Raw genomic sequence first — 27119 nt, 5'->3', positions numbered from 1 at the left:
CTTTCCTTGTTAGCATAGTTTCCTGCCACTGTCTTGTTGTGCTGCCTGCCTGTGAGACACGTGTCTTGCCCATCTCAGCTCCACTGTGGCATGTTAGATATGTCTTTGAGCAGAGTCCCGGTCCCAGAGCTGCTGCCTTCTCTGCACTCTGGCTTGTAAGACTGCAGGCAAAGGCCCTCCCTGGCCCCTCAGCCAGATAGATACATTTACCTGCAGGGCTCAGCTTTGGTGAAAGATATTGGCGAGAGAGAGGAAAGGGGACGGCCCGTGGTGCACCCCCTATTTTGCATAGAACTACAGCCTCCTGGGAGGGCAGAGACATGAGGGTTCTCAGGGAAAGTCCTCCCAGGAGTGTTGAAGGGCAGGACGTGAAACACAGCAATCCCGGAATGGCCTGGTCTAAGATGCCTGTGCAATAGGCCTGGCCCTAGGCTTCCGGGGCTCTTCCTCGGCAGAGGCCCCAGTGGTATGAGCCCGACCAGGGCTGTGCCCGACCAGGGCTGTAGGGCGCGTTGGGAGCGCGTTAGGGACGCGAAAGAGGGCGCAGGGCGCAGAACTCTGCCCGTTTCTCCCCAGGATTTTGGGGAGGACAGGGAATCTGGCCAGGTCAGTGACTAGGCTTTCCCAGAAGGAAAGTCCAGTGACAGTGGCATGTTGTGAAACACAAGATTGCTGGTGGTCTCGAGGGTGCTTTCTGTCAGCCTCTTCTCCCGGGAGCAGCCAGAGAGCAGGCTGATGTCGTGCTCTGTCAAGCACAACACTGGCCCCAAACCACTGTCCTTAGCAAAAGCAGAAACATTCATAGTTTCAGTCTCCTGCATCTGATTCCTGCCATCAGCATGTGAACATTTGGCAGTCCAAGGCTTGCGATGCAAACTTTGTTCATAGGTGTCCCATGCGAATGCATGGGCCTCATCACTACTGTCTACGGCAGGGCTCTCTGCTCAGCCTATGTAAGTGAAGCATTGGTGGTTCAGTGGTACATTTCTCGCCTGCCGCGCGGGAGGCCCGGGTTCGATTCCCGGCCAATGCAAAGCGCCCTTCTTTTGGCTTTGCTTTAGAAGTCAGAGATATGGACTTGGTGGGGAAAAAAATGTCAAAGAGTGACCCCGACGTGATTTGAACACGCAACCTTCTGATCTGGAGTCAGACGCGCTACCGTTGCGCCACGAGGTCCCTGTGCATGCAGTTCTCAGCCCCGGATCAAGAAATGCTTCTGTGCCTTTTATTGGCCCTCAGTACGCCTGTGGTTAAAGTAGAAGGCTTGGTGGCCCGTTTCCAGTCCTATTGGTGGAAATGACTAGAGGTGAAGAGATGAGAGAAGATAGAAATGTTGAGATAGAGCATGTCACGCAGGCAAAGCGAGAGCTCTAAGAGCAAAGCCAGACAGCTGTGTTTTAATTCAGGACTTGATGTAGGCGAAAGTATACGTCCCTGGGTGGGCTTGAACCACCAACCTTTCGGTTAACAGCCGAACGCGCTAACCGATTGCGCCACAGAGACCAACCACCGCAGTGAGCGTGTTGGGACTCAATATATGTTTTTACCTTTGTGCTCCTGCCTGCAGCTCTAAGGTCCTGGCATAAGACAGGTAGGCTTAGACTCCATTGTGACATGTCTTACTTCTCTTAGAAGAAGGTTCTGAGTTGCCAGGCAGCTTATCTTCTGCCGGGCACACTTTCCTTTGCAGGCTTTCAGGTTGTGAATCCAGCACTGCTTAGGTGTCCATGTCAGACATGAGCAGCTCATTAAGCCCCACTGTGTGTTTTTTGTGGAGATACAACTCTCAGACTAGAGGGAGCAGGCGGGAAGTGGGTGAGACTCACACAGGGTGGGTGGGGCAGTTAAAGGATGTTATCTAATAGTGTAATCGAGGAGTTGGGTTTTTTGTGCACTACACTTTAACCAGCGATTCTTTCTAAAAGGAAATCCCAGGGCAGTACCCGCAATGAGTGGCATCCCCACACCCGAGGTTGCATTGTGGTAGCTGTTCCCTGAGCCCATAGCCCCTGTCCCCATGTCGCCCTTTCTCCTCGTGTAACTCACCCCAGGTTCGGTGGCTCTGATACTTGCTGCTTCTGCTGCGCGATCATCCCCATGATCTGGGCCTTTGTACGAAATGTCATGTAAGATGACTTTATTCAGCACGGCGTTTGTCATTTGCTTGGTTGTCCTGTCACTGTTGGATGTTTTCTTGCGCAGACTACTGTCTAATGGTGGGAAGGCCACGAGACACGTGACTTTTCTCTTTCCTTGTTAGCATAGTTTCCTGCCACTGTCTTGGTGTGCTGCCAGCCTGTGAGACACGTGTCTTGCCCATCTCAGCTCCACTGTGGCATGTTAGATATGTCTTTGAGCAGAGTCCCGGTCCCAGAGCTGCTGCCTTCTCTGCACTCTGGCTTGTAAGACTGCAGGCAAAGGCCCTCCCTGGCCCCTCAGCCAGATAGATACATTTACCTGCAGGGCTCAGTTTTGGTGAAAGATATTGGCGAGAGAGAGGAAAGGGGACGGCCCGTGGTGCACCCCCTATTTTGCATAGAACCACAGCCTCCTGGGAGGGCAGAGACATGAGGGTTCTCAGGGAAAGCCCTCCCAGGAGTGTTGAAGGGCAGGACGTGAAACACAGCAATCCCGGAATGGCCTGGTCTAAGATGCCTGTGCAATAGGCCTGGCCCTAGGCTTCCGGTGCTCTTCCTCGGCAGAGGCCCCAGTGGTATGAGCCCGACCAGGGCTGTGCCCGACCAGGGCTGTAGGGCGCATTGGGAGCGCGTTAGGGACGCGAAAGAGGGCGCAGGGCGCAGAACTCTGCCCGTTTCTCCCCAGGATTTTGGGGAGGACAGGGAATCTGGCCAGGTCAGTGACTAGGCTTTCCCAGAAGGAAAGTCCAGTGACAGTGGCATGTTGTGAAACACAAGATTGCTGGTGGTCTGGAGGGTGCTTTCTGTCAGCCACTTCTCCCGGGAGCAGCCAGAGAGCAGGCTGATGTCGTGCTCTGTCAAGCACAACACTGGCCCCAAACCACTGTCCTTAGCAAAAGCAGAAACATTCATAGTTTCAGTCTCCTGCATCTGATTCCTGCCATCAGCATGTGAACGTTTGGCAGTCCAAGGCTTGCCATGCAAACTTTGTTCATAGGTGTCCCATGCGAATGCATGGGCCTCATCACTACTGTCTACGGCAGGGCTCTCTGCTCAGCCTATGTAAGTGAAGCATTGGTGGTTCAGTGGTAGAATTCTCGCCTGCCACGCGGGAGGCCCGTGTTCGATTCCCGGCCAATGCAAAGCGCCCTTCTTTTGGCTTTGCTTTAGAAGTCAGAGATATAGACTTGGTGGGCAAAAAAATGTCAAAGAGTGACCCCGACGTGATTTGAACACGCAACCTTCTGATCTGGAGTCAGACGCGCTACCGTTGCGCCACGAGGTCCCTGTGCATGCAGTTCTCAGCCCCGGATCAAGAAATGCTTCTGTGCCTTTTATTGGCCCTCAGTACGCCTGTGGTTAAAGTAGAAGGCTTGGTGGCCCGTTTCCAGTCCTATTGGTGGAAATGACTAGAGGTGAAGAGATGAGAGAAGATAGAAATGTTGAGATAGAGCATGTCACGCAGGCAAAGCGAGAGCTCTAAGAGCAAAGCCAGACAGCTGTGTTTTAATTCAGGACTTGATGTAGGCAAAAGCATACGTCCCTGGGTGGGCTTGAACCACCAACCTTTCGGTTAACAGCCGAACGCGCTAACCGATTGCGCCACAGAGACCAACCACCGCAGTGAGCGTGTTGGGACTCAATATATGTTTTTACCTTTGTGCTCCTGCCTGCAGCTCTAAGGTCCTGGCATAAGACAGGTAGGCTTAGACTCCATTGTGACATGTCTTACTTCTCTTAGAAGAAGGTTCTGAGTTGCCAGGCAGCTTATCTTCTGCCGGGCACACTTTCCTTTGCAGGCTTTCAGGTTGTGAATCCAGCACTGCTTAGGTGTCCATGTCAGACATGAGCAGCTCATTGAGCCCCACTGTGTGTTTTTTGTGGAGATACAACTCTCAGACTAGAGGGAGCAGGGGGGAAGTGGGTGAGACTCACACAGGGTGGGTGGGGCAGTTAAAGGATGTTATCTAATAGTGTAATCGAGGAGTTGGGTTTTTTGTGCACTACACTTTAACCAGCGATTCTTTCTAAAAGGAAATCCCAGGGCAGTACCCGCAATGAGTGGCATCCCCACACCCGAGGTTGCATTGTGGTAGCTGTTCCCTGAGCCCATAGCCCCTGTCCCCATGTCGCCCTTTCTCCTCGTGTAACTCACCTCAGGTTCGGTGGCTCTGATACTTGCTGCTTCTGCGCGATCATCCCCATGATCTGGGCCTTTGTACGAAATGTCATGTAAGATGACTTTATTCAGCACGGCGTTTGTCATTTGCTTGGTTGTCCTGTCACTGTTGGATGTTTTCTGGCGCAGACTACTGTCTAATGGTGGGAAGGCCACGAGACACGTGACTTTTCTCTTTCCTTGTTAGCATAGTATCCTGCCACTGTCTTGGTGTGCTGCCAGCCTGTGAGACACGTGTCTTGCCCATCTCAGCTCCACTGTGGCATGTTAGATATGTCTTTGAGCAGAGTCCCGGTCCCAGAGCTGCTGCCTTCTCTGCACTCTGGCTTGTAAGACTGCAGGCAAAGGCCCTCCCTGGCCCCTCAGCCAGATAGATACATTTACCTGCAGGGCTCAGCTTTGGTGAAAGATATTGGCAAGAGAGAGGAAAGGGGACGGCCCGTGGTGCACCCCCTATTTTGCATAGAACCACAGCCTCCTGGGAGGGGAGAGACATGAGGGTTCTCAGGGAAAGCCCTCCCAGGAGTGTTGAAGGGCAGGACGTGAAACACAGCAATCCCGGAATGGCCTGGTCTAAGATGCCTGTGCAATAGGCCTGGCCCTAGGCTTCCGGGGCTCTTCCTCGGCAGAGGCCCCAGTGGTATGAGCCCGACCAGGGCTGTGCCCGACCAGGGCTGTAGGGCGCATTGGGAGCGCGTTAGGGACGTGAAAGAGGGCGCAGGGCGCAGAACTCTGCCCGTTTCTCCCCAGGATTTTGGGGAGGACAGGGAATCTGGCCAGGTCAGTGACTAGGCTTTCCCAGAAGGAAAGTCCAGTGACAGTGGCATGTTGTGAAACACAAGATTGCTGGTGGTCTGGAGGGTGCTTTCTGTCAGCCACTTCTCCCGGGAGCAGCCAGAGAGCAGGCTGATGTCGTGCTCTGTCAAGCACAACACTGGCCCCAAACCACTGTCCTTAGCAAAAGCAGAAACATTCATAGTTTCAGTCTCCTGCATCTGATTCCTGCCATCAGCATGTGAACGTTTGGCAGTCCAAGGCTTGCCATGCAAACTTTGTTCATAGGTGTCCCATGCGAATGCATGGGCCTCATCACTACTGTCTACGGCAGGGCTCTCTGCTCAGCCTATGTAAGTGAAGCATTGGTGGTTCAGTGGTAGAATTCTCGCCTGGCACGTGGGAGGCCCGGGTTCGATTCCCGCCCAATGCAAAGCGCCCTTCTTTTGGCTTTGCTTTAGAAGTCAGAGATATAGACTTGGTGGGCAAAAAAATGTCAAAGAGTGACCCCGACGTGATTTGAACACGCAACCTTCTGATCTGGAGTCAGACGCGCTACCGTTGCGCCACGAGGTCCCTGTGCATGCAGTTCTCAGCCCCGGATCAAGAAATGCTTCTGTGCCTTTTATTGGCCCTCAGTACGCCTGTGGTTAAAGTAGAAGGCTTGGTGGCCCGTTTCCAGTCCTATTGGTGGAAATGACTAGAGGTGAAGAGATGAGAGAAGATAGAAATGTTGAGATAGAGCATGTCACGCAGGCAAAGCGAGAGCTCTAAGAGCAAAGCCAGACAGCTGTGTTTTAATTCAGGACTTGATGTAGGCAAAAGCATACGTCCCTGGGGGGGCTTGAACCACCAACCTTTCGGTTAACAGCCGAACGCGCTAACCGATTGCGCCACAGAGACCAACCACCGCAGTGAGCGTGTTGGGACTCAATATATGTTTTTACCTTTGTGCTCCTGCCTGCAGCTCTAAGGTCCTGGCATAAGACAGGTAGGCTTAGACTCCATTGTGACATGTCTTACTTCTCTTAGAAGAAGGTTCTGAGTTGCCAGGCAGCTTATCTTCTGCCGGGCACACTTTCCTTTGCAGGCTTTCAGGTTGTGAATCCAGCACTGCTTAGGTGTCCATGTCAGACATGAGCAGCTCATTGAGCCCCACTGTGTGTTTTTTGTGGAGATACAACTCTCAGACTAGAGGGAGCAGGCGGGAAGTGGGTGAGACTCACACAGGGTGGGTGGGGCAGTTAAAGGATGTTATCTAATAGTGTAATCGAGGAGTTGGGTTTTTTGTGCACTACACTTTAACCAGCGATTCTTTCTAAAAGGAAATCCCAGGGCAGTACCCGCAATGAGTGGCATCCCCACACCCGAGGTTGCATTGTGGTAGCTGTTCCCTGAGCCCCTAGCCCCTGTCCCCATGTCGCCCTTTCTCCTCGTGTAACTCACCTCAGGTTCGGTGGCTCTGATACTTGCTGCTTCTGCGCGATCATCCCCATGATCTGGGCCTTTGTACGAAATGTCATGTAAGATGACTTTATTCAGCACGGTGTTTGTCATTTGCTTGGTTGTCCTGTCACTGTTGGATGTTTTCTTGCGCAGACTACTGTCTAATGGTGGGAAGGCCACGAGACACGTGACTTTTCTCTTTCCTTGTTAGCATAGTTTCCTGCCACTGTCTTGGTGTGCTGCCAGCCTGTGAGACACGTGTCTTGCCCATCTCAGCTCCACTGTGGCATGTTAGATATGTCTTTGAGCAGAGTCCCGGTCCCAGAGCTGCTGCCTTCTCTGCACTCTGGCTTGTAAGACTGCAGGCAAAGGCCCTCCCTGGCCCCTCAGCCAGATAGATACATTTACCTGCAGGGCTCAGCTTTGGTGAAAGATATTGGCGAGAGAGAGGAAAGGGGACGGCCCGTGGTGCACCCCCTATTTTGCATAGAACCACAGCCTCCTGGGAGGGGAGAGACATGAGGGTTCTCAGGGAAAGCCCTCCCAGGAGTGTTGACGGGCAGGACGTGAAACACAGCAATCCCGGAATGGCCTGGTCTAAGATGCCTGTGCAATAGGCCTGGCCCTAGGCTTCCGGGGCTCTTCCTCGGCAGAGGCCCCAGTGGTATGAGCCCGACCAGGGCTGTAGGGCGCATTGGGAGCGCGTTAGGGACGCGAAAGAGGGCGCAGGGCGCAGAACTCTGCCCGTTTCTCCCCAGGATTTTGGGGAGGACAGGGAATCTGGCCAGGTCAGTGACTAGGCTTTCCCAGAAGGAAAGTCCAGTGACAGTGGCATGTTGTGAAACACAAGATTGCTGGTGGTCTGGAGGGTGCTTTCTGTCAGCCACTTCTCCCGGGAGCAGCCAGAGAGCAGGCTGATGTCGTGCTCTGTCAAGCACAACACTGGCCCTAAACCACTGTCCTTAGCAAAAGCAGAAACATTCATAGTTTCAGTCTCCTGCATCTGATTCCTGCCATCAGCATGTGAACGTTTGGCAGTCCAAGGCTTGCCATGCAAACTTTGTTCATAGGTGTCCCATGCGAATGCATGGGCCTCATCACTACTGTCTACGGCAGGGCTCTCTGCTCAGCCTATGTAAGTGAAGCATTGGTGGTTCAGTGGTAGAATTCTCGCTGGCCACACGGGAGGCCCAGGTTTGATTCCCGGCAAATGCAAAGCGCCCTTCTTTTGGCTTTGCTTTAGAAGTCAGAGATATAGACTTGGTGGGCAAAAAAATGTCAAAGAGTGACGACGACGTTATTTGAACACGCAACCTTCTGATCTGGAGTCAGACGCGGTACCGTTGCGCCACGAGGTCCCTCTGCATGCAGTTCTCAGCCCCGGATCAAGAAATGCTTCTGTGCCTTTTATTGGCCCTCAGTACGCCTGTGGTTAAAGTAGAAGGCTTGGTGGCCCGTTTCCAGTCCTATTGGTGGAAATGATTAGAGGTGAAGAGATGAGAGAAGATAGAAATGTTGAGATAGAGCATGTCAAGCAGGCAAAGCGAGAGCTCTAAGAGCAAAGCCAGACAGCTGTGTTTTAATTCAGGACTTGATGTAGGCAAAAGCACACGTCCCTGGGTGGGCTTGAACCACCAACCTTTCGGTTAACAGCCGAACGCGCTAACCGATTGCGCCACAGAGACCAACCACCGCAGAGAGCGTGTTGGGACTCAATATATGTTTTTACCTTTGTGCTCCTGCCTGCAGCTCTAAGGTCCTGGCATAAGACAGGTAGGCTTAGACTCCATTGTGACATGTCTTACTTCTCTTAGAAGAAGGTTCTGAGTTGCCAGGCAGCTTATCTTCTGCCGGGCACACTTTCCTTTGCAGGCTTTCAGGTTGTGAATCCAGCACTGCTTAGGTGTCCATGTCAGACATGAGCAGCTCATTGAGCCCCACTGTGTGTTTTTTGTGGAGATACAACTCTCAGACTAGAGGGAGCAGGCGGGAAGTGGGTGAGACTCACACAGGGTGGGTGGGGCAGTTAAAGGATGTTATCTAATAGTGTAATCGAGGAGTTGGGTTTTTTGTGCACTACACTTTAACCAGCGATTCTTTCTAAAAGGAAATCCCAGGGCAGTACCCGCAATGAGTGGCATCCCCACACCCGAGGTTGCATTGTGGTAGCTGTTCCCTGAGCCCCTAGCCCCTGTCCCCATGTCGCCCTTTCTCCTCGTGTAACTCACCTCAGGTTCGGTGGCTCTGATACTTGCTGCTTCTGCGCGATCATCCCCATGATCTGGGCCTTTATACGAAATGTCATGTAAGATGACTTTATTCAGCACGGCGTTTGTCATTTGCTTGGTTGTCCTGTCACTGTTGGATGTTTTCTTGCGCAGACTACTGTCTAATGGTGGGAAGGCCACGAGACACATGACTTTTCTCTTTCCTTGTTAGCATAGTTTCCTGCCACTGTCTTGTTGTGCTGCCTGCCTGTGAGACACGTGTCTTGCCCATCTCAGCTCCACTGTGGCATGTTAGATATGTCTTTGAGCAGAGTCCCGGTCCCAGAGCTGCTGCCTTCTCTGCACTCTGGCTTGTAAGACTGCAGGCAAAGGCCCTCCCTGGCCCCTCAGCCAGATAGATACATTTACCTGCAGGGCTCAGCTTTGGTGAAAGATATTGGCGAGAGAGAGGAAAGGGGACGGCCCGTGGTGCACCCCCTATTTTGCATAGAACCACAGCCTCCTGGGAGGGGAGAGACATGAGGGTTCTCAGGGAAAGCCCTCCCAGGAGTGTTGAAGGGCAGGACGTGAAACACAGCAATCCCGGAATGGCCTGGTCTAAGATGCCTGTGCAATAGGCCTGGCCCTAGGCTTCCGGGGCTCTTCCTCGGCAGAGGCCCCAGTGGTATGAGCCCGACCAGGGCTGTGCCCGACCAGGGCTGTAGGGCGCATTGGGAGCGCGTTAGGGACGCGAAAGAGGGCGCAGGGCGCAGAACTCTGCCCGTTTCTCCCCAGGATTTTGGGGAGGACAGGGAATCTGGCCAGGTCAGTGACTAGGCTTTCCCAGAAGGAAAGTCCAGTGACAGTGGCATGTTGTGAAACACAAGATTGCTGGTGGTCTGGAGGGTGCTTTCTGTCAGCCACTTCTCCCGGGAGCAGCCAGAGAGCAGGCTGATGTCGTTCTCTGTCAAGCACAACACTGGCCCCAAACCACTGTCGTTAGCAAAAGCAGAAACATTCATAGTTTCAGTCTCCTGCATCTGATTCCTGCCATCAGCATGTGAACGTTTTGCAGTCCAAGGCTTGCCATGCAAACTTTGTTCATAGGTGTCCCATGCGAATGCATGGGCCTCATCACTACTGTCTACGGCAGGGCTCTCTGCTCAGCCTATGTAAGTGAAGCATTGGTGGTTCAGTGGTAGAATTCTCGCCTGCCACGCGGGAGGCCCGGGTTCGATTCCCGGCCAATGCAAAGCGCCCTTCTTTTGGCTTTGCTTTAGAAGTCAGAGATATAGACTTGGTGGGGAAAAAAATGTCAAAGAGTGACCCCAACGTGATTTGAACACGCAACCTTCTGATCTGGAGTCAGACGCGCTACCGTTTCGCCACGAGGTCCCTGTGCATGCAGTTCTCAGCCCCGGATCAAGAAATGCTTCTGTGCCTTTTATTGGCCCTCAGTACGCCTGTGGTTAAAGTAGAAGGCTTGGTGGCCCGTTTCCAGTCCTATTGGTGGAAATGACTAGAGGTGAAGAGATGAGAGAAGATAGAAATGTTGAGATAGAGCATGTCACGCAGGCAAAGCGAGAGCTCTAAGAGCAAAGCCATACAGCTGTGTTTTAATTCAGGACTTGATGTAGGCAAAAGCATACGTCCCTGGGTGGGCTTGAACCACCAACCTTTCGGTTAACAGCCGAACACGCTAACCGATTGCGCCACAGAGACCAACCACTGCAGTGAGCGTGTTGGGACTCAATATATGTTTTTACCTTTGTGCTCCTGCCTGCAGCTCTAAGGTCCTGGCATAAGACAGGTAGGCTTAGACTCCATTGTGACATGTCTTACTTCTCTTAGAAGAAGGTTCTGAGTTGCCAGGCAGCTTATCTTCTGCTGGGCACACTTTCCTTTGCAGGCTTTCAGGTTGTGAATCCAGCACTGCTTAGGTGTCCATGTCAGACATGAGCAGCTCATTGAGCCCCACTGTGTGTTTTTTGTGGAGATACAACTCTCAGACTAGAGGGAGCAGGCGGGAAGTGGGTGAGACTCACACAGGGTGGGTGGGGCAGTTAAAGGATGTTATCTAATAGTGTAATCGAGGAGTTGGGTTTTTTGTGCACTACACTTTAACCAGCGATTCTTTCTAAAAGGAAATCCCAGGGCAGTACCCGCAATGAGTGGCATCCCCACACCCGAGGTTGCATTGTGGTAGCTGTTCCCTGAGCCCCTAGCCCCTGTCCCCATGTCGCCCTTTCTCCTCGTGTAACTCACCTCAGGTTCGGTGGCTCTGATACTTGCTGCTTCTGCGCGATCATCCCCATGATCTGGGCCTTTGTACGAAATGTCATGTAAGATGACTTTATTCAGCACGGCGTTTGTCATTTGCTTGGTTGTCCTGTCACTGTTGGATGTTTTCTTGCGCAGACTACTGTCTAATGGTGGGAAGGCCACGAGACACGTGACTTTTCTCTTTCCTTGTTAGCATAGTTTCCTGCCACTGTCTTGGTGTGCTGCCAGCCTGTGAGACACGTGTCTTGCCCATCTCAGCTCCACTGTGGCATGTTAGATATGTCTTTGAGCAGAGTCCCGGTCCCAGAGCTGCTGCCTTCTCTGCACTCTGGCTTGTAAGACTGCAGGCAAAGGCCCTCCCTGGCCCCTCAGCCAGATAGATACATTTACCTGCAGGGCTCAGCTTTGGTGAAAGATATTGGCGAGAGAGAGGAAAGGGGACGGCCCGTGGTGCACCCCCTATTTTGCATAGAACCACAGCCTCCTGGGAGGGGAGAGACATGAGGGTTCTCAGGGAAAGCCCTCCCAGGAGTGTTGAAGGGCAGGACGTGAAACACAGCAATCCCGGAATGGCCTGGTCTAAGATGCCTGTGCAATAGGCCTGGCCCTAGGCTTCCGGGGCTCTTCCTCGGCAGAGGCCCCAGTGGTATGAGCCCGACCAGGGCTGTGCCCGACCAGGGCTGTAGGGCGCATTGGGAGCGCGTTAGGGACGCGAAAGAGGGCGCAGGGCGCAGAACTCTGCCCGTTCTCCCCAGGATTTTGGGGAGGACAGGGAATCTGGCCAGGTCAGTGACTAGGCTTTCCCAGAAGGAAAGTCCAGTGACAGTGGCATGTTGTGAAACACAAGATTGCTGGTTGTCTGGAGGGTGCTTTCTGTCAGCCACTTCTCCCGGGAGCAGCCAGAGAGCAGGCTGATGTCGTGCTCTGTCAAGCACAACACTGGCCCCAAACCACTGTCCTTAGCAAAAGCAGAAACATTCATAGTTTCAGTCTCCTGCAACTGATTCCTGCCATCAGCATGTGAACGTTTGGCAGTCCAAGGCTTGCCATGCAAACTTTGTTCATAGGTGTCCCATGCGAATGCATGGGCCTCATCACTACTGTCTACGGCAGGGCTCTCTGCTCAGCCTATGTAAGTGAAGCATTGGTGGTTCAGTGGTAGAATTCTCGCCTGCCACACGGGAGGCCCGGGTTCGATTCCCGGCCAATGCAAAGCGCCCTTCTTTTGGCTTTGCTTTAGAAGTCAGAGATATAGACTTGGTGGGCAACAAAATGTCAAAGAGTGACCCCAACGTGATTTGAACACGCAACCTTCTGATCTGGAGTCAGACGCGCTACAGTTGCGACACGAGGTCCCTGTGCATGCAGTTCTCAGCCCCGGATCAAGAAATGCTTCTGTGCCTTTTATTGGCCCTCAGTACGCCTGTGGTTAAAGTAGAAGGCTTGGTGGCCCGTTTCCAGTCCTATTGGTGGAAATGACTAGAGGTGAAGAGATGAGAGAAGATAGAAATGTTGAGATAGAGCATGTCACGCAGGCAAAGCGAGAGCTCTAAGAGCAAAGCCAGACAGCTGTGTTTTAATTCAGGACTTGATGTAGGCAAAAGCATACGTCCCTGGGTGGGCTTGAACCACCAACCTTTCGGTTAACAGCCGAACGCGCTAACCGATTGCGCCACAGAGACCAACCACCGCAGTGAGCGTGTTGGGACTCAATATATGTTTTTACCTTTGTGCTCCTGCCTGCAGCTCTAAGGTCCTGGCATAAGACAGGTAGGCTTAGACTCCATTGTGACATGTCTTACTTCTCTTAGAAGAAGGTTCTGAGTTGCCAGGCAGCTTATCTTCTGCCGGGCACACTTTCCTTTGCAGGCTTTCAGGTTGTGAATCCAGCACTGCTTAGGTGTCCATGTCAGACATGAGCAGCTCATTGAGCCCCACTGTGTGTTTTTTGTGGAGATACAACTCTCAGACTAGAGGGAGCAGGGGGGAAGTGGGTGAGACTCACACAGGGTGGGTGGGGCAGTTAAAGGATGTTATCTAATAGTGTAATCGAGGAGTTGGGTTTTTTGTGCACTACACTTTAACCAGCGATTCTTTCTAAAAGGAAATCCCAGGGCAGTACCCGCAATGAGTGGCATCCCCACACCCGAGGTTGCATTGTGGTAGCTGTTCCCTGAGCCCATAGCCCCTGTCCCCATGTCGCCCTTTCTCCTCGTGTAACTCACCTCAGGTTCGGTGGCTCTGATACTTGCTGCTTCTGCGCGATCATCCCCATGATCTGGGCCTTTGTACGAAATGTCATGTAAGATGACTTTATTCAGCACGGCGTTTGTCATTTGCTTGGTTGTCCTGTCACTGTTGGATGTTTTCTGGCGCAGACTACTGTCTAATGGTGGGAAGGCCACGAGACACGTGACCTTTCTCTTTCCTTGTTAGCATAGTATCCTGCCACTGTCTTGGTGTGCTGCCAGCCTGTGAGACACGTGTCTTGCCCATCTCAGCTCCACTGTAGCATGTTAGATATGTCTTTGAGCAGAGTCCCGGTCCCAGAGCTGCTGCCTTCTCTGCACTCTGGCTTGTAAGACTGCAGGCAAAGGCCCTCCCTGGCCCCTCAGCCAGATAGATACATTTACCTGCAGGGCTCAGCTTTGGTGAAAGATATTGGCAAGAGAGAGGAAAGGGGACGGCCCGTGGTGCACCCCCTATTTTGCATAGAACCACAGCCTCCTGGGAGGGGAGAGACATGAGGGTTCTCAGGGAAAGCCCTCCCAGGAGTGTTGAAGGGCAGGACGTGAAACACAGCAATCCCGGAATGGCCTGGTCTAAGATGCCTGTGCAATAGGCCTGGCCCTAGGCTTCCGGGGCTCTTCCTCGGCAGAGGCCCCAGTGGTATGAGCCCGACCAGGGCTGTGCCCGACCAGGGCTGTAGGGCGCATTGGGAGCGCGTTAGGGACGCGAAAGAGGGCGCAGGGCGCAGAACTCTGCCCGTTTCTCCCCAGGATTTTGGGGAGGACAGGGAATCTGGCCAGGTCAGTGACTAGGCTTTCCCAGAAGGAAAGTCCAGTGACAGTGGCATGTTGTGAAACACAAGATTGCTGGTGGTCTGGAGGGTGCTTTCTGTCAGCCACTTCTCCCGGGAGCAGCCAGAGAGCAGGCTGATGTCGTGCTCTGTCAAGCACAACACTGGCCCCAAACCACTGTCCTTAGCAAAAGCAGAAACATTCATAGTTTCAGTCTCCTGCATCTGATTCCTGCCATCAGCATGTGAACGTTTGGCAGTCCAAGGCTTGCCATGCAAACTTTGTTCATAGGTGTCCCATGCGAATGCATGGGCCTCATCACTACTGTCTACGGCAGGGCTCTCTGCTCAGCCTATGTAAGTGAAGCATTGGTGGTTCAGTGGTAGAATTCTCGCCTGGCACGTGGGAGGCCCGGGTTCGATTCCCGCCCAATGCAAAGCGCCCTTCTTTTGGCTTTGCTTTAGAAGTCAGAGATATAGACTTGGTGGGCAAAAAAATGTCAAAGAGTGACCCCGACGTGATTTGAACACGCAACCTTCTGATCTGGAGTCAGACGCGCTACCGTTGCGCCACGAGGTCCCTATGCATGCAGTTCTCAGCCCCGGATCAAGAAATGCTTCTGTGCCTTTTATTGGCCCTCAGTACGCCTGTGGTTAAAGTAGAAGGCTTGGTGGCCCGTTTCCAGTCCTATTGGTGGAAATGACTAGAGGTGAAGAGATGAGAGAAGATAGAAATGTTGAGATAGAGCATGTCAAGCAGGCAAAGCGAGAGCTCTAAGAGCAAAGCCAGACAGCTGTGTTTTAATTCAGGACTTGATGTAGGCAAAAGCACACGTCCCTGGGTGGGCTTGAACCACCAACCTTTCGGTTAACAGCCGAACGCGCTAACCGATTGCGCCACAGAGACCAACCACCGCAGAGAGCGTGTTGGGACTCAATATATGTTTTTACCTTTGTGCTCCTGCCTGCAGCTCTAAGGTCCTGGCATAAGACAGGTAGGCTTAGACTCCATTGTGACATGTCTTACTTCTCTTAGAAGAAGGTTCTGAGTTGCCAGGCAGCTTATCTTCTGCCGGGCACACTTTCCTTTGCAGGCTTTCAGGTTGTGAATCCAGCACTGCTTAGGTGTCCATGTCAGACATGAGCAGCTCATTGAGCCCCACTGTGTGTTTTTTGTGGAGATACAACTCTCAGACTAGAGGGAGCAGGCGGGAAGTGGGTGAGACTCACACAGGGTGGGTGGGGCAGTTAAAGGATGTTATCTAATAGTGTAATCGAGGAGTTGGGTTTTTTGTGCACTACACTTTAACCAGCGATTCTTTCTAAAAGGAAATCCCAGGGCAGTACCCGCAATGAGTGGCATCCCCACACCCGAGGTTGCATTGTGGTAGCTGTTCCCTGAGCCCCTAGCCCCTGTCCCCATGTCGCCCTTTCTCCTCGTGTAACTCACCTCAGGTTCGGTGGCTCTGATACTTGCTGCTTCTGCGCGATCATCCCCATGATCTGGGCCTTTATACGAAATGTCATGTAAGATGACTTTATTCAGCACGGCGTTTGTCATTTGCTTGGTTGTCCTGTCACTGTTGGATGTTTTCTTGCGCAGACTACTGTCTAATGGTGGGAAGGCCACGAGACACATGACTTTTCTCTTTCCTTGTTAGCATAGTTTCCTGCCACTGTCTTGTTGTGCTGCCTGCCTGTGAGACACGTGTCTTGCCCATCTCAGCTCCACTGTGGCATGTTAGATATGTCTTTGAGCAGAGTCCCGGTCCCAGAGCTGCTGCCTTCTCTGCACTCTGGCGTGTAAGACTGCAGGCAAAGGCCCTCCCTGGCCCCTCAGCCAGATAGATACATTTACCTGCAGGGCTCAGCTTTGGTGAAAGATATTGGCGAGAGAGAGGAAAGGGGACGGCCCGTGGTGCACCCCCTATTTTGCATAGAACCACAGCCTCCTGGGAGGGCAGAGACATGAGGGTTCTCAGGGAAAGTCCTCCCAGGAGTGTTGAAGGGCAGGACGTGAAACACAGCAATCCCGGAATGGCCTGGTCTAAGATGCCTGTGCAATAGGCCTGGCCCTAGGCTTCCGGGGCTCTTCCTCGGCAGAGGCCCCAGTGGTATGAGCCCGACCAGGGCTGTGCCCGACCAGGGCTGTAGGGCGCGTTGGGAGCGCGTTAGGGACGCGAAAGAGGGCGCAGGGCGCAGAACTCTGCCCGTTTCTCCCCAGGATTTTGGAGAGGACAGGGAATCTGGCCAGGTCAGTGACTAGGCTTTCCCAGAAGGAAAGTCCAGTGACAGTGGCATGTTGTGAAACACAAGATTGCTGGTGGTCTGGAGGGTGCTTTCTGTCAGCCACTTCTCCCGGGAGCAGCCAGAGAGCAGGCTGATGTTGTGCTCTGTCAAGCACAACACTGGCCCCAAACCACTGTCCTTAGCAAAAGCAGAAACATTCATAGTTTCAGTCTCCTGCATCTGATTCCTGCCATCAGCATGTGAACGTTTGGCAGTCCAAGGCTTGCCATGCAAACTTTGTTCATAGGTGTCCCATGCGAATGCATGGGCCTCATAACTACTGTCTACGGCAGGGCTCTCTGCTCAGCCTATGTAAGTGAAGCATTGGTGGTTCAGTGGTAGAATTCTCGCCTGCCACGCGGGAGGCCCGGGTTCGATTCCCGGCCAATGCAAAGCGCCCTTCTTTTGGCTTTGCTTTAGAAGTCAGAGATATAGACTTGGTGGGGAAAAAAATGTCAAAGAGTGACCCCGACGTGATTTGAACACGCAACCTTCTGATCTGGAGTCAGACGCGCTACCGTTGCGCCACGAGGTCCCTGTGCATGCAGTTCTCAGCCCCGGATCAAGAAATGCTTCTGTGCCTTTTATTGGCCCTCAGTACGCCTGTGGTTAAAGTAGAAGGCTTGGTGGCCCGTTTCCAGTCCTATTGGTGGAAATGACTAGAGGTGAAGAGATGAGAGAAGATAGAAATGTTGAGATAGAGCATGTCACGCAGGCAAAGCGAGAGCTCTAAGAGCAAAGCCAGACAGCTGTGTTTTAATTCAGGACTTGATGTAGGCAAAAGCATACGTCCCTGGGTGGGCTTGAACCACCAACCTTTCGGTTAACAGCCGAACGCGCTAACCGATTGCGCCACAGAGACCAACCACCACAGTGAGCGTGTTGGGACTCAATATATGTTTTTACCTTTGTGCTCCTGCCTGCAGCTCTAAGGTCCTGGCATAAGACAGGTAGGCTTAGACTCCATTGTGACATGTCTTACTTCTCTTAGAAGAAGGTTCTGAGTTGCCAGGCAGCTTATCTTCTGCCGGGCACACTTTCCTTTGCAGGCTTTCAGGTTGTGAATCCAGCACTGCTTAGGTGTCCATGTCAGACATGAGCAGCTCATTGAGCCCCACTGTGTGTTTTTTGTGGAGATACAACTCTCAGACTAGAGGGAGCAGGCGGGAAGTGGGTGAGACTCACACAGGGTGGGTGGGGCAGTTAAAGGATGTTATCTAATAGTGTAATCGAGGAGTTGGGTTTTTTGTGCACTACACTTTAACCAGCGATTCTTTCTAAAAGGAAATCCCAGGGCAGTACCCACAATGAGTGGCATCCCCACACCCGAGGTTGCATTGTGGTAGCTGTTCCCTGAGCCCATAGCCCCTGTCCCCATGTCGCCCTTTCTCCTCGTGTAACTCACCCCAGGTTCGGTGGCTCTGATACTTGCTGCTTCTGCTGCGCGATCATCCCCATGATCTGGGCCTTTGTACGAAATGTCATGTAAGATGACTTTATTCAGCACGGCGTTTGTCATTTGCTTGGTTGTCCTGTCACTGTTGGATGTTTTCTTGTGCAGACTACTGTCTAATGGTGGGAAGGCCACGAGACACGTGACTTTTCTCTTTCCTTGTTAGCATAGTTTCCTGCCACTGTCTTGGTGTGCTGCCAGCCTGTGAGACACGTGTCTTGCCCATCTCAGCTCCACTGTGGCATGTTAGATATGTCTTTGAGCAGAGTCCCGGTCCCAGAGCTGCTGCCTTCTCTGCACTCTGGCTTGTAAGACTGCAGGCAAAGGCCCTCCCTGGCCCCTCAGCCAGATAGATACATTTACCTGCAGGGCTCAGTTTTGGTGAAAGATATTGGCGAGAGAGAGGAAAGGGGACGGCCTGTGGTGCACCCCCTATTTTGCATAGAACCACAGCCTCCTGGGAGGGCAGAGACATGAGGGTTCTCAGGGAAAGCCCTCCCAGGAGTGTTGAAGGGCAGGACGTGAAACACAGCAATCCCGGAATGGCCTGGTCTAAGATGCCTGTGCAATAGGCCTGGCCCTAGGCTTCCGGGGCTCTTCCTCGGCAGAGGCCCCAGTGGTATGAGCCCGACCAGGGCTGTGCCCGACCAGGGCTGTAGGGCGCGTTGGGAGCGCATTAGGGACGCGAAAGAGGGCGCAGGGCGCAGAACTCTGCCCGTTTCTCCCCAGGATTTTGGGGAGGACAGGGAATCTGGCCAGGTCAGTGACTAGGCTTTCCCAGAAGGAAAGTCCAGTGACAGTGGCATGTTGTGAAACACAAGATTGCTGGTGGTCTGGAGGGTGCTTTCTGTCAGCCACTTCTCCCGGGAGCAGCCAGAGAGCAGGCTGATGTCGTGCTCTGTCAAGCACAACACTGGCCCCAAACCACTGTCCTTAGCAAAAGCAGAAACATTCATAGTTTCAGTCTCCTGCATCTGATTCCTGCCATCAGCATGTGAACGTTTGGCAGTCCAAGGCTTGCCATGCAAACTTTGTTCATAGGTGTCCCATGCGAATGCATGGGCCTCATCACTACTGTCTACGGCAGGGCTCTCTGCTCAGCTTATGTAAGTGAAGCATTGGTGGTTCAGTGGTAGAATTCTCGCCTGCCACGCGGGAGGCCCGGGTTCGATTCCCGGCCAATGCAAAGCGACCTTCTTTTGGCTTTGCTTTAGAAGTCAGAGATATAGACTTGGTGGGGAAAAAAATGTCAAAGAGTGACCCAGACGTGATTTGAACACGCAACCTTCTGATCTGGAGTCAGACGCGCTACCGTTTCGCCACGAGGTCCCTGTGCATGCAGTTCTCAGCCCCGGATCAAGAAATGCTTCTGTGCCTTTTATTGGCCCTCAGTACGCCTGTGGTTAAAGTAGAAGGCTTGGTGGCCCGTTTCCAGTCCTATTGGTGGAAATGACTAGAGGTTAAGAGATGAGAGAAGATAGAAATGTTGAGATAGAGCATGTCACGCAGGCAAAGCGAGAGCTCTAAGAGCAAAGCCAGACAGCTGTGTTTTAATTCAGGACTTGATGTAGGCAAAAGCATACGTCCCTGGGTGGGCTTGAACCACCAACCTTTCGGTAAACAGCCGAACGTGCTAACCGATTACGCCACAGAGACCAACCACCGCAGTGAGCGTGTTGGGACTCAATATATGTTTTTACCTTTGTGCTCCTGCCTGCAGCTCTAAGGTCCTGGCATAAGACAGGTAGGCTTAGACTCCATTGTGACATGTCTTACTTCTCTTAGAAGAAGGTTCTGAGTTGCCAGGCAGCTTATCTTCTGCCGGGCACACTTTCCTTTGCAGGCTTTCAGGTTGTGAATCCAGCACTGCTTAGGTGTCCATGTCAGACATGAGCAGCTCATTGAGCCCCACTGTGTGTTTTTTGTGGAGATACAACTCTCAGACTAGAGGGAGCAGGCGGGAAGTGGGTGAGACTCACACAGGGTGGGTGGGGCAGTTAAAGGATGTTATCTAATAGTGTAATCGAGGAGTTGGGTTTTTTGTGCACTACACTTTAACCAGCGATTCTTTCTAAAAGGAAATCCCAGGGCAGTACCCGCAATGAGTGGCATCCCCACACCCGAGGTTGCATTGTGGTAGCTGTTCCCTGAGCCCCTAGCCCCTGTCCCCATGTCGCCCTTTCTCCTCGTGTAACTCACCTCAGGTTCGGTGGCTCTGATACTTGCTGCTTCTGCGCGATCATCCCCATGATCTGGGCCTTTATACGAAATGTCATGTAAGATGACTTTATTCAGCACGGCGTTTGTCATTTGCTTGGTTGTCCTGTCACTGTTGGATGTTTTCTTGCGCAGACTACTGTCTAATGGTGGGAAGGCCACGAGACACGTGACTTTTCTCTTTCCTTCTTAGCATAGTTTCCTGCCACTGTCTTGTTGTGCTGCCTGCCTGTGAGACACGTGTCTTGCCCATCTCAGCTCCACTGTGGCATGTTAGATATGTCTTTGAGCAGAGTCCCGGTCCCAGAGCTGCTGCCTTCTCTGCACTCTGGCTTGTAAGACTGCAGGCAAAGGCCCTCCCTGGCCCCTCAGCCAGATAGATACATTTACCTGCAGGGCTCAGCTTTGGTGAAAGATATTGGCGAGAGAGAGGAAAGGGGACGGCCCGTGGTGCACCCCCTATTTTGCATAGAACCACAGCCTCCTGGGAGGGCAGAGACATGAGGGTTCTCAGGGAAAGTCCTCCCAGGAGTGTTGAAGGGCAGGACGTGAAACACAGCAATCCCGGAATGGCCTGGTCTAAGATCCTCGGCAGAGGCCCCAGTGGTATGAGCCTGACCAGGGCTGTGCCCGACCAGGGCTGTAGGGCGCGTTGGGAGCGCGTTAGGGACGCGAAAGAGGGCGCAGGGCGCAGAACTCTGCCCGTTTCTCCCCAGGATTTTGGGGAGGACAGGGAATCTGGCCAGGTCAGTGACTAGGCTTTCCCAGAAGGAAAGTCCAGTGACAGTGGCATGTTGTGAAACACAAGATTGCTGGTGGTCTGGAGGGTGCTTTCTGTCAGCCACTTCTCCCGGGAGCAGCCAGAGAGCAGGCTGATGTCGTACTCTGTCAAGCACAACACTGGCCCCAAACCACTGTCCTTAGCAAAAGCAGAAACATTCATAGTTTCAGTCTCCTGCATCTGATTCCTGCCATCAGCATGTGAACATTTGGCAGTCCAAGGCTTGCCATGCAAACTTTGTTCATAGGTGTCCCATGCGAATGCATGGGCCTCATCACTACTGTCTACGGCAGGGCTCTCTGCTCAGTCTATGTAAGTGAAGCATTGGTGGTTCAGTGGTAGATTTCTCGCCTGCCACGCGGGAGGCCCGGGTTCGATTCCCGGCCAATGCAAAGCGCCCTTCTTTTGGCTTTGCTTTAGAAGTCAGAGATATAGACTTGGTGGGGAAAAAAATGTCAAAGAGTGACCCCGACGTGATTTGAACACGCAACCTTCTGATCTGGAGTCAGACGCGCTACTGTTGCGCCACGAGGTCCCTGTGCATGCAGTTCTCAGCCCCGGATCAAGAAATGCTTCTGTGCCTTTTATTGGCCCTCAGTACGCCTGTGGTTAAAGTAGAAGGCTTGGTGGCCCGTTTCCAGTCCTATTGGTGGAAATGACTAGAGGTGAAGAGATGAGAGAAGATAGAAATGTTGAGATAGAGCATGTCACGCAGGCAAAGCGAGAGCTCTAAGAGCAAAGCCAAACAGCTGTGTTTTAATTCAGGACTTGATGTAGGCAAAAGCATACGTCCCTGGGTGGGTTTGAACCACCAACCTTTCGGTTAACAGCCGAACGCGCTAACCGACTGCGCCACAGAGACCAACCACCGCAGTGAGCGTGTTGGGACTCAATATATGTTTTTACCTTTGTGCTCCTGCCTGCAGCTCTAAGGTCCTGGCATAAGACAGGTAGGCTTAGACTCCATTGTGACATGTCTTACTTCTCTTAGAAGAAGGTTCTGAGTTGCCAGGCAGCTTATCTTCTGCCGGGCACACTTTCCTTTGCAGGCTTTCAGGTTGTGAATCCAGCACTGCTTAGGTGTCCATGTCAGACATGAGCAGCTCATTGAGCCCCACTGTGTGTTTTTTGTGGAGATACAACTCTCAGACTAGAGGGAGCAGGCGGGAAGTGGGTGAGACTCACACAGGGTGGGTGGGGCAGTTAAAGGATGTTATCTAATAGTGTAATCGAGGAGTTGGGTTTTTTGTGCACTACACTTTAACCAGCGATTCTTTCTAAAAGGAAATCCCAGGGCAGTACCCGCAATGAGTGGCATCCCCACACCCGAGGTTGCATTGTGGTAGCTGTTCCCTGAGCCCCTAGCCCCTGTCCCCATGTCGCCCTTTCTCCTCGTGTAACTCACCTCAGGTTCGGTGGCTCTGATACTTGCTGCTTCTGCGCGATCATCCCCATGATCTGGGCCTTTGTACGAAATGTCATGTAAGATGACTTTATTCAGCACAGCGTTTGTCATTTGCTTGGTTGTCCTGTCACTGTTGGATGTTTTCTTGCGCAGACTACTGTCTAATGGTGGGAAGGCCACGAGACACGTGACTTTTCTCTTTCCTTGTTAGCATAGTTTCCTGCCACTGTCTTGTTGTGCTGCCTGCCTGTGAGACACGTGTCTTGCCCATCTCAGCTCCACTGTGGCATGTTAGATATGTCTTTGAGCAGAGTCCCGGTCCCAGAGCTGCTGCCTTCTCTGCACTCTGGCTTGTAAGACTGCAGGCAAAGGCCCTCCCTGGCCCCTCAGCCAGATAGATACATTTACCTGCAGGGCTCAGCTTTGGTGAAAGATATTGGCGAGAGAGAGGAAAGGGGACGGCCCGTGGTGCACCCCCTATTTTGCATAGAACCACAGCCTCCTGGGAGGGCAGAGACATGAGGGTTCTCAGGGAAAGCCCTCCCAGGAGTGTTGAAGGGCAGGGCGTGAAACACAGCAATCCCGGAATGGCCTGGTCTAAGATGCCTGTGCAATAGGCCTGGCCCTAGGCTTCCGGGGCTCTTCCTCGGCAGAGGCCCCAGTGGTATGAGCCCGACCAGGTCTGTGCCCGACCAGGGCTGTAGGGCGCGTTGGGAGCGCGTTAGGGACGCGAAAGAGGGCGCAGGGCGCAGAACTCTGCCCGTTTCTCCCCAGGATTTTGGGGAGGACAGGGAATCTGGCCAGGTCAGTGACTAGGCTTTCCCAGAAGGAAAGTCCAGTGACAGTGGCATGTTGTGAAACACAAGATTGCTGGTGGTCTGGAGGGTGCTTTCTGTCAGCCACTTCTCCCGGGAGCAGCCAGAGAGCAGGCTGATGTCGTGCTCTGTCAAGCACAACACTGGCCCCAAACCACTGTCCTTAGCAAAAGCAGAAACATTCATAGTTTCAGTCTCCTGCACCTGATTCCTGCCATCAGCATGTGAACGTTTGGCAGTCCAAGGCTTGCCATGCAAACTTTGTTCATAGGTGTCCCATGCGAATGTATGGGCCTCATCACTACTGTCTACGGCAGGGCTCTCTGCTCAGCCTATGTAATTGAAGCATTGGTGGTTCAGTGGTAGAATTCTCGCCGGCCACGCGGGAGGCCCGGGTTCGATTCCTGGCCAATGCAAAGCGCCCTTCTTTTGGCTTTGCTTTAGAAGTCAGAGATATAGACTTAGTGGGGAAAAAAATGTCAAAGAGTGACCCCGACGTGATTTGAACACGCAACCTTCTGATCTGGAGTCAGACGCACTACCGTTGCGCCACGAGGTCCCTGTGCATGCAGTTCTCAGCCCCGGATCAAGAAATGCTTCTGTGCCTTTTATTGGCCCTCAGTACGCCTGTGGTTAAAGTAGAAGGCTTGGTGGCCCGTTTCCAGTCCTATTGGTGGAAATGACTAGAGGTGAAGAGATGAGAGAAGATAGAAATGTTGAGATAGAGCATGTCACGCAGGCAAAGCGAGAGCTCTAAGAGCAAAGCCAGACAGCTGTGTTTTAATTCAGGACTTGATGTAGGCAAAAGCATACGTCCCTGGGTGGGCTTGAACCACCAACCTTTGCGGTTAACAGCCGAACGCGCTAACCGATTGCGCCACAGAGACCAACCACCGCAGTGAGCGTGTTGGGACTCAATATATGTTTTTACCTTTGTGCTCCTGCCTGCAGCTCTAAGGTCCTGGCATAAGACAGGTAGGCTTAGACTCCATTGTGACATGTCTTACTTCTCTTAGAAGATGGTTCTGAGTTGCCAGGCAGCTTATCTTCTGCCGGGCACACTTTCCTTTGCAATCTTTCAGGTTGTGAATCCAGCACTGCTTAGGTGTCCATGTCAGACATGAGCAGCTCATTGAGCCCACTGTGTGTTTTTTGTGGAGATACAACTCTCAGACTAGAGGGAGCAGGCGGGAAGTGGGTGAGACTCACACAGGGTTGGTGGGGCAGTTAAAGGATGTTATCTAATAGTGTAATCGAGGAGTTGGGTTTTTTGTGCACTACACTTTAACCAGCGATTCTTTCTAAAAGGAAATCCCAGGGCAGTACCCGCAATGAGTGGAATCCCCACACCCGAGGTTGCATTGTGGTAGCTGTTCCCTGAGCCCATAGCCCCTGTCCCCATGTCGCCCTTTCTCCTCGTGTAACTCACCCCAGGTTCGGTGGCTCTGATACTTGCTGCTTCTGCTGCGCGATCATCCCCATGATCTGGGCCTTTGTACGAAATGTCATGTAAGATGACTTTATTCAGCACGGCGTTTGTCATTTGCTTGGTTGTCCTGTCACTGTTGGATGTTTTCTTGCACATACTACTGTCTAATGGTGGGAAGGCCACGAGACACGTGACTTTTCTCTTTCCTTGTTAGCATAGTTTCCTGCCACTGTCTTGGTGTGCTGCCATCCTGTGAGACACGTGTCTTGCCCATCTCAGCGCCACTGTGGCATGTTAGATATGTCTTTGAGCAGAGTCCCGGTCCCAGAGCTGCTGCCTTCTCTGCACTCTGGCTTGTAAGACTGCAGGCAAAGGCCCTCCCTGGCCCCTCAGCCAGATAGATACATTTACCTGCAGGGCTCAGCTTTGGTGAAAGATATTGGCGAGAGAGAGGAAAGGGGACGGCCCGTGGTGCACCCCCTATTTTGCATAGAACCACAGCCTCCTGGGAGGGCAGAGACATGAGGGTTCTCAGGGAAAGCCCTCCCAGGAGTGTTGAAGGGCAGGACGTGAAACACAGCAATCCCGGAATGGCCTGGTCTAAGATGCCTGTGCAATAGGCCTGGCCCTAAGCTTCCGGGGCTCTTCCTCGGCAGAGGCCCCAGTGGTATGAGCCCGACCAGGGCTGTGCCCGAACAGGGCTGTAGGGCGCGTTGGGAGCGCGTTAGGGACGCAAAAGAGGGCGCAGGGCGCAGAACTCTGCCCGTTTCTCCCCAGGATTTTGGGGAGGACAGGGAATCTGGCCAGGTCAGTGACTAGGCTTTCCCAGAAGGAAAGTCCAGTGACAGTGGCATGTTGTGAAACACAAGATTGCTGGTGGTCTGGAGGGTGCTTTCTGTCAGCCACTTCTCCCGGGAGCAGCCAGAGAGCAGGCTGATGTCGTGCTCTGTCAAGCACAACACTGGCCCCAAACCACTGTCCTTAGCAAAAGCAGAAACATTCATAGTTTCAGTCTCCTGCATCTGATTCCTGCCATCAGCATGTGAACGTTTGGCAGTCCAAGGCTTGCCATGCAAACTTTGTTCATAGGTGTCCCATGCGAATGCATGGGCCTCATCACTACTGTCTACGGCAGGGCTCTCTGCTCAGCCTATGTAAGTGAAGCATTGGTGGTTCAGTGGTAGAATTCTCGCCTGCCACGCGGGAGGCCCGGGTTCGATTCCCGGCCAATGCAAAGCGCCCTTCTTTTGGCTTTGCTTTAGAAGTCAGAGATATAGACTTGGTGGGGAAAAAAATGTCAAAGAGTGACCCCGACGTGATTTGAACACGCAATCTTCTGATCTGGAGTCAGACGCGCTACCGTTGCGCCACGAGGTCCCTGTGCGTGCAGTTCTCAGCCCCGGATCAAGAAATGCTTCTGTGCCTTTTATTGGCCCTCAGTACGCCTGTGGTTAAAGTAGAAGGCTTGGTGTCCCGTTTCCAGTCCTATTGGTGGAAATGACTAGAGGTGAAGAGATGAGAGAAGATAGAAATGTTGAGATAGAGCATGTCACGCAGGCAAAGCGAGAGCTCTAAGAGCAAAGCCAGACAGCTGTGTTTTAATTCAGGACTTGATGTAGGCAAAAGCATACGTCCCTGGGTGGGCTTGAACCACCAACCTTTCGGTTAACAGCCAAACGCGCTAACCGATTGCGCCACAGAGACCAACTACTGCAGGGAGCGTGTTGGGACTCAATATATGTTTTTAGCTTTGTGCTCCTCCCTGCAGCTCTAAGGTCCTGGCATAAGACAGGTAGGCTTAGACTCCATTGTGACATGTCTTACTTCTCTTAGAAGAAAGTTCTGAGTTGCCAGGCAGCTTATCTTCTGCCGGGCACACTTTCCTTTGCAGGCTTTCAGGTTGTGAATCCAGCACTGCTTAGGTGTCCATGTCAGACATGAGCAGCTCATTGAGCCCCACCGTGTGTTTTTTGTGGAGATACAACTCTCAGACTAGAGGGAGCAGGCGGGAAGTGGGTGAGACTCACACAGGGTGGGTGGGGCAGTTAAAGGATGTTATCTAATAGTGTAATCGAGGAGTTGGGTTTTTTGTGCACTACACTTTAACCAGCGATTCTTTCTAAAAGGAAATCCCAGGGCAGTACCCGCAATGAGTGGCATCCCCACACCCGAGGTTGCATTGTGTTAGCTGTTCCCTGAGCCCCTAGCCCCTGTCCCCATGTCGCCCTTTCTCCTCGTGTAACTCACCTCAGGTTCGGTGGCTCTGATACTTGCTGCTTCTGCGCGATCATCCCCATGATCTGGGCCTTTGTACGAAATGTCATGTAAGATGACTTTATTCAGCACAGCGTTTGTCATTTGCTTGGTTGTCCTGTCACTGTTGGATATTTTCTTGCGCAGACTACTGTCTAATGGTGGGAAGGCCACGAGACACGTGACTTTTCTCTTTCCTTGTTAGCATAGTTTCCTGCCACTGTCTTGGTGTGCTGCCATCCTGTGAGACACGTGTCTTGCCCATCTCAGCTCCACTGTGGCATGTTAGATATGTCTTTGAGCAGAGTCCCGGTCCCAGAGCTGCTACCTTCTCTGCACTCTGGCTTGTAAGACTGCAGGCAAAGGCCCTCCCTGGCCCCTCAGCCAGATAGATACATTTACCTGCAGGGCTCAGCTTTGGTGAAAGATAT

The 27119-nt window shown here is 52.6% G+C and overlaps 18 non-coding genes across 18 annotated transcripts; 6 read left to right on the top strand and 12 right to left on the bottom strand.

Annotated features, from left to right (window-relative positions):
- Positions 1-1104: 1104 nt before the first annotated feature.
- Positions 1105-1176, bottom strand: TRNAW-CCA (transfer RNA tryptophan (anticodon CCA)). Its single transcript has one exon. It is a non-coding gene; the product is annotated as a tRNA-Trp (tRNA).
- A 253-nt stretch (positions 1177-1429) lies between these two features.
- TRNAN-GUU (transfer RNA asparagine (anticodon GUU)) lies at positions 1430-1503 on the bottom strand. Its single transcript has one exon. It is a non-coding gene; the product is annotated as a tRNA-Asn (tRNA).
- A 1848-nt stretch (positions 1504-3351) lies between these two features.
- TRNAW-CCA (transfer RNA tryptophan (anticodon CCA)) lies at positions 3352-3423 on the bottom strand. Its single transcript has one exon. It is a non-coding gene; the product is annotated as a tRNA-Trp (tRNA).
- A 253-nt stretch (positions 3424-3676) lies between these two features.
- On the bottom strand, positions 3677-3750 carry TRNAN-GUU (transfer RNA asparagine (anticodon GUU)). The gene has a single exon. It is a non-coding gene; the product is annotated as a tRNA-Asn (tRNA).
- A 1703-nt stretch (positions 3751-5453) lies between these two features.
- TRNAA-GGC (transfer RNA alanine (anticodon GGC)) lies at positions 5454-5524 on the top strand. The gene has a single exon. It is a non-coding gene; the product is annotated as a tRNA-Ala (tRNA).
- A 71-nt stretch (positions 5525-5595) lies between these two features.
- TRNAW-CCA (transfer RNA tryptophan (anticodon CCA)) lies at positions 5596-5667 on the bottom strand. Its single transcript has one exon. It is a non-coding gene; the product is annotated as a tRNA-Trp (tRNA).
- Positions 5668-8148: 2481 nt separating this feature from the next.
- Positions 8149-8222, bottom strand: TRNAN-GUU (transfer RNA asparagine (anticodon GUU)). Its single transcript has one exon. It is a non-coding gene; the product is annotated as a tRNA-Asn (tRNA).
- Positions 8223-9925: 1703 nt separating this feature from the next.
- TRNAG-GCC (transfer RNA glycine (anticodon GCC)) lies at positions 9926-9996 on the top strand. Its single transcript has one exon. It is a non-coding gene; the product is annotated as a tRNA-Gly (tRNA).
- Positions 9997-12635: 2639 nt separating this feature from the next.
- TRNAN-GUU (transfer RNA asparagine (anticodon GUU)) lies at positions 12636-12709 on the bottom strand. Its single transcript has one exon. It is a non-coding gene; the product is annotated as a tRNA-Asn (tRNA).
- Positions 12710-14412: 1703 nt separating this feature from the next.
- TRNAA-GGC (transfer RNA alanine (anticodon GGC)) lies at positions 14413-14483 on the top strand. Its single transcript has one exon. It is a non-coding gene; the product is annotated as a tRNA-Ala (tRNA).
- Positions 14484-14554: 71 nt separating this feature from the next.
- TRNAW-CCA (transfer RNA tryptophan (anticodon CCA)) lies at positions 14555-14626 on the bottom strand. Its single transcript has one exon. It is a non-coding gene; the product is annotated as a tRNA-Trp (tRNA).
- A 253-nt stretch (positions 14627-14879) lies between these two features.
- On the bottom strand, positions 14880-14953 carry TRNAN-GUU (transfer RNA asparagine (anticodon GUU)). Its single transcript has one exon. It is a non-coding gene; the product is annotated as a tRNA-Asn (tRNA).
- Positions 14954-16656: 1703 nt separating this feature from the next.
- On the top strand, positions 16657-16727 carry TRNAG-GCC (transfer RNA glycine (anticodon GCC)). Its single transcript has one exon. It is a non-coding gene; the product is annotated as a tRNA-Gly (tRNA).
- Positions 16728-16798: 71 nt separating this feature from the next.
- TRNAW-CCA (transfer RNA tryptophan (anticodon CCA)) lies at positions 16799-16870 on the bottom strand. Its single transcript has one exon. It is a non-coding gene; the product is annotated as a tRNA-Trp (tRNA).
- A 253-nt stretch (positions 16871-17123) lies between these two features.
- On the bottom strand, positions 17124-17197 carry TRNAN-GUU (transfer RNA asparagine (anticodon GUU)). Its single transcript has one exon. It is a non-coding gene; the product is annotated as a tRNA-Asn (tRNA).
- A 1706-nt stretch (positions 17198-18903) lies between these two features.
- TRNAG-GCC (transfer RNA glycine (anticodon GCC)) lies at positions 18904-18974 on the top strand. Its single transcript has one exon. It is a non-coding gene; the product is annotated as a tRNA-Gly (tRNA).
- Positions 18975-21574: 2600 nt separating this feature from the next.
- TRNAN-GUU (transfer RNA asparagine (anticodon GUU)) lies at positions 21575-21648 on the bottom strand. The gene has a single exon. It is a non-coding gene; the product is annotated as a tRNA-Asn (tRNA).
- A 3950-nt stretch (positions 21649-25598) lies between these two features.
- On the top strand, positions 25599-25669 carry TRNAG-GCC (transfer RNA glycine (anticodon GCC)). The gene has a single exon. It is a non-coding gene; the product is annotated as a tRNA-Gly (tRNA).
- The last annotated feature ends 1450 nt before the right edge of the window (positions 25670-27119 follow it).

The sequence above is a fragment of the Pleurodeles waltl genome, chromosome 4_1, assembly GCF_031143425.1.
Source record: "Pleurodeles waltl isolate 20211129_DDA chromosome 4_1, aPleWal1.hap1.20221129, whole genome shotgun sequence".
NCBI classification, from domain to species: domain Eukaryota; kingdom Metazoa; phylum Chordata; class Amphibia; order Caudata; family Salamandridae; genus Pleurodeles; species Pleurodeles waltl.
This window is presented reverse-complemented; position numbering and strand designations above follow the sequence as displayed.